This window comes from Juglans microcarpa x Juglans regia, chromosome 2D (assembly GCF_004785595.1).
Source record: "Juglans microcarpa x Juglans regia isolate MS1-56 chromosome 2D, Jm3101_v1.0, whole genome shotgun sequence".
In the NCBI taxonomy this organism is placed as follows: Eukaryota; Viridiplantae; Streptophyta; class Magnoliopsida; order Fagales; family Juglandaceae; genus Juglans; species Juglans microcarpa x Juglans regia.
In genome coordinates, this window is record NC_054596.1 from 23,785,145 (window position 1) to 23,800,116 (window position 14,972).

The 14,972-nt window shown below is 33.3% G+C and overlaps 1 long non-coding RNA gene across 1 annotated transcript; it reads right to left on the reverse strand.

Annotated features, from left to right (window-relative positions):
• Positions 1-388: 388 nt before the first annotated feature.
• Positions 389-3,472, reverse strand: LOC121248467. The gene is made up of 3 exons (XR_005937464.1): positions 3,416-3,472; positions 2,299-2,374; positions 389-921 (listed from the first exon to the last, which is right to left on the reverse strand). It is a non-coding gene; the product is annotated as an uncharacterized LOC121248467 (long non-coding RNA).
• Positions 3,473-14,972: the final 11,500 nt, after the last annotated feature.

Below are 14,972 nucleotides of genomic sequence, written 5' to 3' on the forward strand. Positions count from 1 at the left end.
GTTCATAGAAAGGGTACTTAAGGTTCTGTTTGGCATTCCTTTGCTTCTCAAACCAAACACAAAATTTCCAAAACAGTTTCAACAACAATTTCCAAATTATTGTACAAAAACAAGAACCCAAAAAAATATCAGAAAATTTTGTTCACAATTAGGTGAAAGAACCATTATACAAAAACAAGCACCCAAAAAAAATATCAGAACATTTAAGTATGCCTAAAGTTTTACTTATCAAAAAAAAAAAGAAAAGAAGTATGCCTAAAGTTTTAAAAGGTAAAACATTGTGCTTCAATCCATTTCAAGTGAAACAATGCATTCCAATATTATATATATATATATATATATATATATATATATATATATTAAGGGCACTTTATACAGCCTGTTAGAGATCGAAGACACCAAGTTACAAAATGAAAGCCAACTTACTGTTGTTGGACTATAAACAGATGAAGCTGAACTATTGGAGAAAAGATCAGCTCAACCAAGCATAACTATTTGGCCAAAATAAATCCAGAACTAATTATGAAGTATACTGAATTTTGTTTGAAAGAATTTTAGAGAAAATAACGGGCTAAACAAAACATGTAAACTATAAACATAATCTTAAACTATAAAAGGCCAATCACAGCCACCTCTGTTTTGTATCCAGTCATGGCTCACGATTATTGAAAGAGAATGCTACTAACAGTTACACTTCAGAAGCCTTGGTGTCATACCAAGCAAGCAAGTAACAGCACAAGCTAATAGCACAAGTAACAGCACAAGCCTTGGTGCATACCAAGCAAGCAACAGCACAAGCTTTCTTCAAGAGTTCATTTCTCCGCTTGCAGAAAGTGACTTGACGATTGGTAGTGTACGTTCTCGATCATCTTGATCTCAATCTTTCCTATACCCATCTTGCAGCAACGCTTCTTGACACAACTACACAATCCAATCAAAGTGAGGATCAGGGAAGGTGTCATGAGACAAACCCATGACATATCCATGAGCCAGCTAGCTCAAGACTAGAATATGTAAAATCAACTCAAATTAGCTAAAGAAAACTTAATCAGACCCAAGAGATCATATGTAGCTTCTAATAAAGTTTTTTTAAAGAAAAAAAAATACCTATATGCTTTATAGTTATCAAAATTCTCACAATCACTCGGTTTTTGATATGATATTATAAGGTCTAACTCCACTAACTCAAGCTTTTGAATTAGTTCTGTATAAAAATGTTTGTCATGCCCCACAAATAAAGCCCACAAGTGTTAGCACCCTCACTAACCCAAATGTCCCAATAATTTCAAATTTCTGGTAGCCACATTGCATTTCATGACTTCCAGACCAGCAAATATGGTACTTTTATTAACCACAAAATTTAAAGAAATAGTTTCAGAATAAATAAGAAGGGAGAAGTGCAGATTTCATGTCCAATATTTTATTTCAACTGCCTATATATATATATATATATATATATATATATATATATATATATAGCAAGCAGAAAATTCACTAATGTGAATATGGTTAGGCAGCCATGCATTTTTTTAAACAACTCAAATATTTCCAGAATCTACTTGCAGGAACCAAAATTTTCTATTGTTGCAAACAACACCATTAACTAAATAATTGTTCTTTAAACAAGCCATAAAGGAGCTGGTTTCATTCAAGTATGATTTACTAATTGAAGTTGTATGGCTTTTAACCAAAAGAGGCAGAGAGAAGGAAAAAAAAAGTTAGTATTATGTGATTGAAATGCATTTCATTTGCTTTGCATCCATATTCCACATGAATCTTAAACTACCTAAAAGGTAAGCTAATCATCTTAGATTTCTCTAATTTGAAAATAAAAACTCACGTTTTGAGAGAACCCGGAAGCAAATCACCCATCATGTACAATAATTTGCAAAAATCTGAACCACTTGAGACAAAAATCAAATTGAAAAAGCATCCGCATATAAAGATAGAGAACCCGAATTGAAGATGAATAAAGAAGTAAACCAAAAAAAAGAAAAATAAGGCACCAAACAAAGTCATTCAAAAGCAACTATAGAAAAGATATCCCGCGCATTAGATTTCCTTTTTTTGGCCTGAAATTGCACGATAGATACAAGAGGATTATATTATAGGTACGCAAGAATGCGTAGGTGCATCTGTTCCAAACTATGACATTTAATTGTTGAAACATGCATCAACAAAACAAGTCTATATCAAATTAGTTACTGAAGAATAGAACCTATACTTCATTGAAATGCAGTAAAAGCAATAAAAATGGTTGAAATATTATTTGAACTTTTATATGAGATCTGTACACACCTTGCGTCTCTGTTTACTGTCTTTGTCCCAGAAATTAAAAGCACCATCTTACCCCACAGTTGGAAAAGTGATGCACCTAAAATAGCAAAGGCAAATAAGATCATAAGAGGCAAGAGATTTATAGATATAAATTATTAAACGGTTCAAAACGAGTTCCTTACTTGTGAAGTTGCGACTTTTCAGTAAAACCAAATGCAATCAAATAAATAACTTAAAATTTAGAGAATTGATATAGTATATCTCATTGTCATCCCAGCTTTGTCAATTTTCTGTTTAAAATTTTCTTTGAGTACTCAACCAGGCTGCTTACAATTTTCTGTTCTTCCTATACAAACAAAACTCCACTGAGCATGACCCAAAAAAATGCACAGTGGAGTTTTTTGGATCAAACATTCAGTTCAGTGGGTCATATAAATTGGATACACACTCTGTACCGTGGTAAAATTTTCATCTCAAGTAAAGGAGGCAATATCTCCTCAATAACCCCTCTTCTTGATAATTTTTTTTACAAGTAACTCCCTTCTTGATAAATTAAATGGGCAAGTATCTTCTTACAAAAATCGATCATCCTACATAAATAAAAGCATGCAAAAGAAAGGTCATACAAAAAAATACAATGAAAGAAGAGCAATCAAACCATTGCAAAGATCATGAGATACTTTCAGAACTCCAAGAATAGGTTATGGTAGCAATATGCTTCCATGATTGATCAAATAAATTTCAGTTTGTAATCTAAAGATGCAAAACATGAAGCATACCGCAAGTAATTTGTACAAGATTGATTCAAGATTTACTCCAACATAACCTGTCTGCAATGTTAAAACAAAAGGCAATTAAAGCATTATTTGCCTCCTTCACTTGAATGCAATGACCACAAATAAACAAATACAACCCAGAAGAATGTAGCCAAACAAAATCATTAAAGTAATATCAGAGCAAGCCGACTTTTACCTTTCCAAAATGAAGTTCGCTTGCAATCGAGTAAGTAGTAATAGATACCAATCGAGCTAAAAATTCACTAAAGTGATGCTGGTTTTTCCACGTTCAGTAGGCTGACATTCCATGCTTGCAAATTTTTTAATAATTTCAATAGATATATCAATGAGAACAGGCATACCTGTGTCAAAGTTGTTGCATCAGCGATGACAAAGGGCACATTCACAAATCGAGCTAGATTAAGAAGACATAAAAAAAAAAGAAAAAAAAAAAGGAGTATCTTTTTTTAAACAAATAAGTGAAGGCACAACAACTATCTTATATTGGACTGCCGTGAAAATCTCAGAAAAGGAAAAACCCCATCATGAATCGAAAACTATTAACTGTTTTATGATCTGGGTACGACTAAAACAACAACATTGCATCTTCTAGTTGAGTTAAACTTTTTAGTTCATGTTCTTTTCAAGGAAACATAAAGGGAAGCAAACATCAGAAGAAGGCTGAATGGGCAAGGGGTGGGGGTGGGGGAGAGGATGGGCAACGCGGTGGTGGGGGTGGGGGAGAGGATGGGCGATGCGAGTGGTGGGGGTGGGGAGAGGAAGAAAAGGAGATGGGCTGGTGATGGGGAGAGAGGAGAGCTGGGCGACGGAGGGTGTGGCTGCGCTGTGCAGACGGCCTCGGTGTCGCTGGAAAGAGATAGCCTCGTCAGTAGCGGTGGGCAGAGCATAATCGACGCAGGCAAGGGAGGAGTTTCGATGCGGGCTGAGATCGAGAGGCAAGAACGCGGGGCAAATTCGAATCGGGGAAATACAAACAGACAAAAGCTACAACACACGTTTTGGGTTTTTAAAACAAAGGGACATATAGTGCAATGATATAGGGGTCGATGTATAGCAGTACTCTTATTCTTTTTATGCGTGATATGCAACGAAGGTATTCCTCTCCTGCAAGTGAGGGTTTGATTAATAAATTTGGGAGGGGATTACTAGTGAACAAGTGACCTCAACCTCTTTTGAAAAAAAAAAAAAAAGTGGAGAAGAGGTACTGTTCAATGCCAGACTCAGGTAAATTCTCAAGCTCTTTTCTATTCAATTAATTTAAATTTGGTATGCTTATTTGTTACAAAAATCTCTGCAATTTGAATGGTAACAATAAACTATGATCTAAGTTTCTTGAACAAATTGCATACTTTATGTGAATAATTGAAATTGACCATGCAAGGTCCCACCCATAAGTCATGACCCAGGGGCCGTGTAAACTCAACCTCATTTTAAAAAATTTTGATTTTTCCCAAAAGCAATAATATATGATACCTCATTTTAAAAAATCAAGTTTTTCCCAAAAGCAATAATATATGATATTTTAAAAAATTAAATCTTGATTTTTCCCTCCAATCCAAACACCAATTGACTGCTAAAACTTCAGTGGCACTGTTCACCCATGTTTCAGACCGGATATTCAGATATACTTGGTTCAAGATTTGAATTTCAAATTTGGGCCGGAATAGGGCTTGGGTTACCCTGATTATGATCCAGATTGGAAGCTGGATGAATCCAAATGTTTAAAATCTGAAAATCTGAGTTTCGGGATGTACTTGATTTTTTAAAATTTAACTTATAAATAAATGAAATACGATAAAAATAAATAAATAAATAAAGTTTCTAACTTGATCCGTGTACCACAAACCAAAATATCGTAGATATAGCTCAGGAAACATAAAAGTATGATAAAAGTTTAAAAGCTACACCTGATCCTCAGTGATGTCTACCAACAATGACAAAAGATAATGTCTTCTTGTAGCTGCCTTCCTCAAGGTTTGTTTACCTTGGTATTCACGACCTCGAACTTCAATCCCTGCACCAGGACATGAAATAGACCGTTCAACGACTTTTCATGATCAAGATCAAAGATCAAATTCTGAAAGAAGGCCATGATCACTCAATTGCTCAAATTATCCATCTTTTCGCAATCTATTACAAAGATCTGAATCAAACCCATATACAATAGTCGAATAAGAAGCTGAAAGCATACGACTCCTTAAATCCCTACGACACTCGAAGATCAGAGACTAGGGGCTGTTTTAAAAAAATATCTGGTGACCGGATTTTAAATTTGGATTTTTGGTTTAAAACTAGGTATCCAAATCGGGTGTACCCGGATTTTTCTATTCTATACTAGCCTGGGTTTTGGACCGGGTTGAAAAAAAATCCGGCCTGAATGAATATACCTAAATAAAAAGAAATATTTGACTGTGAACAACCTCATCTTAAAGGTTTTCTTTTGTAAGCTTACCCTACATAAATTTTATAAAAATACCAATGAAGTTGTCTCACAGAGTTAAAAGTTTCTTTATTCTACCTCTTTGAAATAGTTCAAAATCAATGATGTAGGAACATATCTAAGAGAGTTATACAACACAAAGGCCTCTACTAATAGGACTATTCACTCAGGTTTTGGATCGGGTATCCGAGTATACCCGGCCCAAAATACGGGTTTCAAATTTGGGCCAGAACCTAAACCAGCTTAATCCGAGTTATGACCTAGGCCAGTACCCAGGTTAATTCCGGGTTTCAAAACTCGTTCGCAGTTTTTTTTTTTTTTTTTAAGTCCAAATTTCCTTAAGATTTAAAATCATAAATTTTTTAGTAAAAGCCTATATTATATGAAAGATTTTTCAAGAAAAATACATGTTGAAAAACATAATTCTCTTTATGTAAAAGCCTATATTTATTACAAAAAAATTAAAAAAATGTTGAAAACCATAATTTTTTTTTTTTTTTTATAAAAGCCTATATTTTATATAATTTTTTTCTAAGAAGTCATGTTAAAAAGTATAATACTAACATTGTCTAGAATAATAAAAATATATAAAAATGAAAAGCTAAAATGTATACAATCCACTAGATATTATATTATTTTATTATTTATACATTACATTACAGAATACAAAATTACAATATATGACTTACAAAATAACTAGCTTAACTGGTCTTCCATCAATAATTTTGTAAGACAGGAATATACATCATAACTTGTTAGAATATTCCTCCAACCTCCCTCCCTACCAAGCATGTACACATCAGTGGGCATTTTTTCATGAGCTCCATTCTCCTAGTTCAGAAACAGAACCACCTTGAACTTCCGAATCTTGAGACAGAACCAAAGCCGAGGAGACACCCAATGCGACAGGTTGGTCCCAATGGGTCTAACAATCACGAACTCGCCCATTATCGGATTACATATATATAACCGCTCCACCAATAGGTTCATGCGGAACGACTCACACAGAAAAATCAAACCATTGCAAGAATCCACCAGACTAGTTTGCTTTGGGGAGACAATTGAGTTTGAGTGTCAAACTTCACACCAGCGCTATGGTGATTGATACTAACAGCATGATTACTACTATCCGATGCTTCGAGATCGACCGCGTAAAAGTATTGTTTAAAGAAGTCATTTTGACGTTGGAGGACGATGCTGGCTCTTTTGCTTGATACAATTGGGCAAGTCAGGGTCTAAGAGAACACTGAGCCATGTTTTGCATATGAAATTTCAACTGAATATGGTTTTGAAAGGCAGTCTAAAGAGAATGTCTGTGAGAATCATCAGGGGAAGCAGTGAGATAGAGCTTTGGACGGTCAACCAGTGCTCCTTCTTGTTGGTTGCATTTCTCTTCTTGCCTGATGCACTGGAATGGGATTTTGTCCTCCTGGTTTGGCTTCCTCTTGCCATGGCAAAGGGAGACAGACACAGAGAGTTGAGGTCACAACACCCTTCAAAGTGTGTGCGCACAAAAAGGGTAGTTCTACGGTCACCGAAGATTCCGGTATCCTCCCGACTGACATGGCATGTGGTGACCGTTAATTAATTAAAAAAAAAAAAAGTTCTGAAATGGAATACGACTGTATTTCTCAAATCATTCATTGATGATTTGTCATTTTTATTCTTTTATTTGAATACACATATTATTGTATAAATATCTTAGTTTAAATAAAATAGTAAAAATAAAAAAACTACATTATGTGTGGTGTGGAGATGATAAGTAGCATTTCTCTTTTTCATCGAAAAAATTTTACTTATCGTCTCCTGTACCGCAGACTATTTAATTTAACCCTTTTATTTAGATATATAAATATTGATATATAGTTTAAATAAAACGATAAAAATAATAACTAGGATTTTTTTTTTCATCGGGGTCATTTTCATTGTTTGTCTAATTTTCTCTCTTTTTTCAAATTTTTTTTTTTATTAAAAGAAAAGCCTGCCACCTCAGTCAGGACTCAGGAGTAGGGATGTCAAATCGTGTTAACGGGTCGTGGTCGTGTCGTGTCAAGACATGTATATTATACTATATAGGTCAACCCTAACCCGACCCGTTAAGCTTATCGTGTCAATATCTCAAACCCTAACACGACCCATTAACATAACGGGTCGTGTTGTGTCAACCCGTTTTGACCGGTTTATATAAATGGATTGAACAGACTCAAAATTAACCCATTGATCTAGTTAAGTTTAGCATAATTTTATATAAATGTTAAAATCACAATATTTATAAAAAAATATAAAACTAACTACAAGTCTAAAATTACAATCCAAATAATAAAAATATCGAAATTAAAATCCCAAAAATTTTATTTTTTAGGTATAAGGGTATAATTGTAACTTTAACTTTCTTAACGGGTCATAACAGGTTATAACAGGTTGACCCGTTATCAACCCGTTAACCTATCGTGTCTTAACAGGTCAACCCATTTTGATCGAACCTGTTAAGGCTAAACCTTAACCCGCTTTTATCGTGTTGGGTTAACGGGTCGTGTCACATATTGCCACCCCTACTCAGGAGCCATCCTCGGTACCCAGCGACTATGGTTTTCCCAAATTTACTTTTTTTATAATTACTATTTCTTTAAAATGTAATTGCAAATCTGTATTTCAACGCACGCAGTCTAACATGTTTGAGGTGGGATGAAAATTTTATATTTTGTTTGAAAGTTTAAAATATTATATTTTAATATTATTATTATTTTAGAATTTGAAAAAATTAAATTGTGATTTGAAAAAGTTGATTTATTTATTATATTTTATATAGAAATTTGAAAAATGTATAATGATGAGATGAAAAGATACGAGAATTTTGTGTCTCATCCCAATCCCAACCCTGCCCGGCGATTTTGCTATTTTGATTACTACGTTTAGTCCAACCTCATCATAATGAAGGTAATAAAACACACGCAGAGAGGGCATTGTGCCCCAAGCAGTACTCTTTTTATCCAAATTTAAAAGCTAAAGTAAGGAAAACATAAAGAGTCCTTAGTATTTATGATTATTGAATGAATTTATTCTAATCATCAAATATTTAATAAATATAATAAAATTTATTTCGAAGGGTCGATTTCTATTGGATTCAGATAAAATCAATAATCTGAATTTAATATAGGTCATTATTTCGGGTTACAAAAAAAAAAACCCAATAACAAGAACTGTAAAATCCAGTATACCCACCAATTTGCTTTTGCTTGAAACGACACTTTTTCTCAAACCTCACTGCTTGAGAGTTGATTCGTAATATGGTGAAAATGTTGTATATACCCTTTAAAAAGTGGCATACCATTGAAATATGAGGAGAACACAGAGCATTCAGATGATTTAGAAATAGTTGTAATAGACAGATTTATTTTCTGATAGATATTTCACTTCATTCGTATCTTGAAGATTGGATTCAATCGTATGTGTAAGGAGAGTTTCCCTCTCTTTCTCAAGGCCCATGTGACAAGCCCGTCAGGGACCTCAAGAGGCCTAACCCAACACAACAACCCTTCTCTAAACTAGGTTCCTACGGAGTACTCAGCCTGTAAGCTAAACTAGCCCATGAAGCCCCACGTGGAAAAGACAAATTGAAAGGACATATAGGACTCACCACCCTGCCAACCCCCAACGACACCTAGCACTCGAGAACGTGTACAGATAGGATGGCGAGAGATGTGGAGGACCCTCAATCTCCTGACATAAGGTATGGAGAGACTTAGCGATGATCACCTATAGACTAAAGTCTATTCAGGAAGCTATGGCGTACCAATGACACCACTCCCCAAACTTTACGCCGCATTAATGATGTCACCCCAAGTGTCATGTCGCATTAAAGGGTTTCGACTAAACAACAGTCGAAGTAACATGAGCCCCTAAGGCAAGGTACAAAATGTCCCCCCCCAAAAAACTAGTATAAAGGTCAACCCTCAGGTACAAAGAACTCTCTCTAAGTTCTCGCATTCTAGCACGAGCTACGAACGAGATTTGCTGATTTAAGCATCGGAGATTTCTTAGAAGTCTCTACAATGCAAAGGAGCGATCTAAACGCCAAGACATCCAATGGAAGTTTGGTAGTTATAGCAATTCTTAGTTTAGGAAGAGGCTTATGGAGATTCTTAGAAGTCTCTACAATGCAAAGGAGTATGAATACCTTCTTCATGAAGTATCTAGCAGAAGGCAAATGGATCATGATCGAGAATTGCGTAATTAGACCAAATCATATAATTGGATTCTGTACTTTGATCAACGCCATGGTAAGTTCATCATGACAAATATTACGATTCAATGTATTTTTATTGTATTGTTTATGGTAGATTAATCGTATGATGAAACTATGACTTTTCATTATTCTTCGCATATTTTGATTGTTCTATTTATATATAATAGATTAAACAGCATGATATAACTATGACTTTTCATTTTTCCTCGCATTTTGATTTGTTTTTAGCCGGTGTTTTCTTAAAGTAGTTTTGTTTTGGTTAGTTTTAGTTACCGATAAAATAGACTCAAAGAGGAACAATATCAAACCTAGGGTTTGTAGTTTTGGGATAGAATTCCTTCAACTGTAATGGATTTTGATGTTAGAATTATGGAAATGTTGTTAAAAATGAGGTGCACTGCCGATAAACAGTTCTCTAGCAATTACGTCAAGAAAACTATAAACATGAGTGTTAAAATTAAAGAGACTAGGAATTTTTTAGTTGTTTTATATAAGAATGATAGTTGAAATATTGTATATACCTTTGAAAGTGGCATACCATTGAAATATGAGGAGGACAAGGAGTGTTCAGATGATTCAAAAATGGAAAAATCTAATTGTAAACGATTCTACGCACTAATATGTGCACTCATTCAATATGATTGGTCATAAAGTATATTTTATTGAAAACAGTACTAATTTGAATTTATAATATAAAGGCAACAACATTAGTACGCAGATTGGTACGCAAACTTGCTTGTACATAACAAAACTCTTCAAAAATAGTTATAAAAGAAAAATATCCATTTTCTAATGGATATTTCACCCCATTCGCTGGATTCAATCGAATGTATTTCCTTCTTCTGCAACTTTGAACCCTTTTGTTTATTTTCTGTATTTATTTTTTGGTATGTTGTTTCAAATGTTGTATGCTACAACTTTTGAAACTTGTCTAGTCATGGTTGTGTACACTTTTCAAATGAAAAGATCGATCGAGACACCAAGAATCCAATGGAAGTCCAGTAGTTATAGCGATTCTTAGTTTAGGAAAAGGCTTATAGTGATTCTTAAAAGTCTCTACAATGCAAAAGAGTATGAATACCTTGTCAATAAAGTATCTTGCAGAAGGCAAATGGAACGTGACCGAAAACTACGTAATGAGACCAAATCATATACATTGGAGTTTGTCGCTAAATCTTATCTTGATCAACACCATGGTAAGTTCATCATGAAAAATACTAGGATTCAATATATTTTGATTATTCTGTTTATGGTAGATTAATGGAATGATGTAACTATGACTTTCCATTCTTCTTCGCATATTTTGATTGTTCTGTTTATAGTAGATTAACCATATGATGTGATTATGACTTTTCATTCTTCTTCGCATTTTGATTTGTAGTTTTGGGATAGAATTCCTTCAACCATTATGGATTTTGATATTAGAGTTACATTGAAAATGAGGTGCAATAAACAGTTCTCTAGCAATTACGTCAAGAAAACTATAAACATGAGTGTTAAAATTAAAGAGAACAGGAATTTCTTAGTTGTCTTGAGAATGATGGTTGAAATATTGTATATACCCTGAAAGTGGCATATACCATTGAAATATAGGAGGACTTGGACTGTTCAGATTATTAAAAAATAGTTGTAAAAGATGAAGATCCAGTTTCTTATGGATATTTCACCCTATTTGTATTTTCAAGAGTGGGTTCAATTGTATGTATTTCCTTCTTCTGCAACTTTTAGCCATTTTCTTTATTTTTCTATATTTATTTTTCTAGTGTGTTACTTCAAATGTTGTAATCTACAACTTTTGAAATACGTCTGGTCTTGGTTGTGTGCATTTTTCAAATGAAAATATCGATCTTGGTGTCAAGAATCTAATCGAAGTCCTGTAGTTATAGCGATTTTGAGTTTAGGAAGAGGCTTATAGAAATTCTTAAATGTTCCTTCGATGCAAATGAGTCTGAATAGAGATTCTTCATGAAGTATTTCACAAAAGGCAAATGCAACATGACCGAGAAATGGAACGTGATTGAGAATTGCGTAATGGGACAAAATCCTATATATTGGAGTTTGTTGCAAAACTTATCTTGATCAGCACCATAGTAAGTTCATCATAACAAATACTTTGGTTTCATATATTTTGATTGTTCTTGTTTCTGGTATATTAACCCCATGATGTAACTATGATTTTTCATTCTTCTTTACATATTTTGATTGTTCTGTTTATGGTAGATTAACTGCATGATGTACCTTTGAATTTTATTCTTTTACAAATTTTGATTTCTTTTTGGCCGGTGTTTTCTGAAAGTAGTTTTGTTTTGGTTAGTTTTAGTTATCGATAAAAAGGAGGAACAATATCAAGGCTAGGGCTTGTAATTTTGTGGTAGTATTTCTTCGGTTGTCATGAATTTTGATGTGTGAGTTTTAAAGAAAGAGACTAATGATGAGTACGATATTAGATTAGAAACATGGTTCAAAGAGAGGTGCATTGCCAATAAATAGTTCTTTAACAATTACGTGAAGAAAACTAGAAACATGAGTATTAACATTGAAGAGACTATGAATTTCTAAGTTTTCTTAGACTCTTAAGAATGATGTGGAAATATTGTATATACTCCTGATAGTGGCATTCCATTGAACTATGAGGAGGACGTAGAGTGTTCAAATGATTCATAAAAAGTTGTAAGAGACAAAGATCCATTTTCCTATAGATATATATTTCCTTCATTCTTATATTGAAGATTAGATTCAATTGTATGTATTTCTTACTTCTGCAACTTTGAATTGTTTTCTTTATTTTTCTGGTATAGTTTTTCAAATGTTGTATTCTACAACTTTTGAAAGCCGTCTTGTTTTCGTTGTGTGCACTTTTTAAATGAAAAAATCGATCTAAACAACAAAAAATACAATGGAATTCCGGTAGTTATAGCAATTTTCAGTTTAGGAAAAACTTATGGAGATTCTAGAAGTCCCTACAATGCGAAGGAATGTAAATAACTTTTCCACAAAATATCTTGGAGAAGGCAAATAGAACGTGATCGAGAATTGTGTAATCAGACAAATTCATATACATATATATATATATATTTTATGTCGATCAACACCATGGTAATTTCATCATGATGACAAATACTATGGTTTTATATATTTTGATTTTACTATTTATAGTAGATTAACCGCATGATATAACTATGGCTTTTCATTCTTTTACACATATTTTGATTGTTCTTTTTATGGTAAATTAACCGCATGGTGTAACTATGACTTTTCATTCTTCTTCACATTTTGATAATTTCTTTCCGGTTGGTATTTTCTAAAAGTAATTTTTTTATGGTTAGTTTTAGTTACCGATAAAAATGATGAACAATATCAAGGTTAGGGTTTGTAATTCTAACATAGAATTCCTTCAGTCGTCATGGATTTTGATGTGAGAGTTATAAAGAAAGAGACTAATGATGCATACGATATTAGATTGGAAATATGGTTGGAAAGTGGGTGCATTGCATGCCAATAAACAGTTCTCTAGCAATTATGTGAAGAAAACTACAAACATGAGTGTTAAAATTGAAGAGTCCAGAAATTTCTGAGTTGTCTTAAAAATGATGGTGGAAATATTGTATAAACCCTTGAAAGTGGCATTCCATTGAAATATGAGGAGGATGCGGATTGTTTAGATGATTCAGAAACAATTGTAATAGACAAAGATCTATTTTCTGATGGATATTTCATCCCGTTCGTATATTCAAAATCAGATTAAAGTTGTATGTATTTCTTCCTTCTGTAACGTTGAGCCCTGTTGTTTACTTTTCTGGTTTGGTCTTTCAAATGTTGTATGCTACAACTTTTAAAATCTGTCTTGTCTTGATTGTGTGCACTTTTTAGATGAAAAGATTGATTTAGAAGGCAAGACATCCAATGAAAGTCCGGTAGTTATAGCGATTCTCAGATTAGGAATAGGTTTATGGAGATTCTTAGAACTCCTGCATACAATGCAAAGGAATGTAATTACGTTTTCTATGAAGTATCCCACAAAAAGCAAATGGATCGAGACAGTGACAATTACATAATGGGACAAAATCATATATAATTGTGTCGTCATGCATAAAACTTATCTTGATCAACACCATGGCAAGTTCATCATGAAAAATACAATTGTTTCATATATTTTGATTGTTTTGTTTATGGTAGATTAACCGCTTGATGTAACTATAACTTTTTATTTTTCTTCACATTTTGATTTCTTTTTTGCTATTTTTTCTGACAGCAGTTTTGTTTTGGTTAGTTTTAGTTATTGATAAAAACAATAAACAATATCAAGGCTAGGGTTTATAGTTTTGAGATATAATTCTTTCAGTCATCATGTATTTTGAAGTGAGAGTTAAAAAAAACAAAGGCCTCATGATAAGTACAATATAAGATTGAAAAGGTGGTTGATAAGGAGTTGCAACTTGCATTGCCAATCAAAAGTTTTTAAATAATTACGCTAGAAACATGAGTATTAAAATTGAAGTGATCTTGAATTTTTGAGTTGTCTTAACAATGATGGTATAAATATTGTAGATACCCCTGAAAGTTGCATACCATTAATATTGAAATATGAGAAGGAAGCAAAGTGTTGGTAAAATACACAAAAATAAAATTAAAATTGAGACGAAACCGATTTGGACTAAGGCATGAAAATTTTGCTCTATTTAAGGAGATTCAAGCCCTCTACAGTATACAAAGTTTCAATTTAACCAGAGCAGCAGACATTCTCTTGACTTGTCTACTTCAGAATATAATAACCCAACTGATCTTTGTATAGCGCAAAACTATTATGCACAAGAGGTTGAGCCCAAAACTCCACTAAAAGAATATCTCTCTTATATTTGAAAAAATCTAAAAAATACCTATGTACACCCTTTTCTTTTTATAAAACTCCTCTTCTTGTACGTAAGAAAATTCGACAAAGCTAAAAAACTTTAGTTCAGTTGTTGAGGCAATTTTTTCTAACTAACATAAAGCTTCCCTATGGTATAACACCTCATAAAGAACTTTTTTTTAAAAAACTGAACTTAAAGAGATTTCTTTTTTTCTGTTATACCCCTTGAAATCCAAAATAATTGCAGTATTAAAATAAGCCGAGATAGAGACGTTGGGGCTTCATATTTCTCCCACCGTATGCACTTTTTAACATAGCAATCAATGGACAATAAATATAATAGAAAAATTCAATTAAATATGC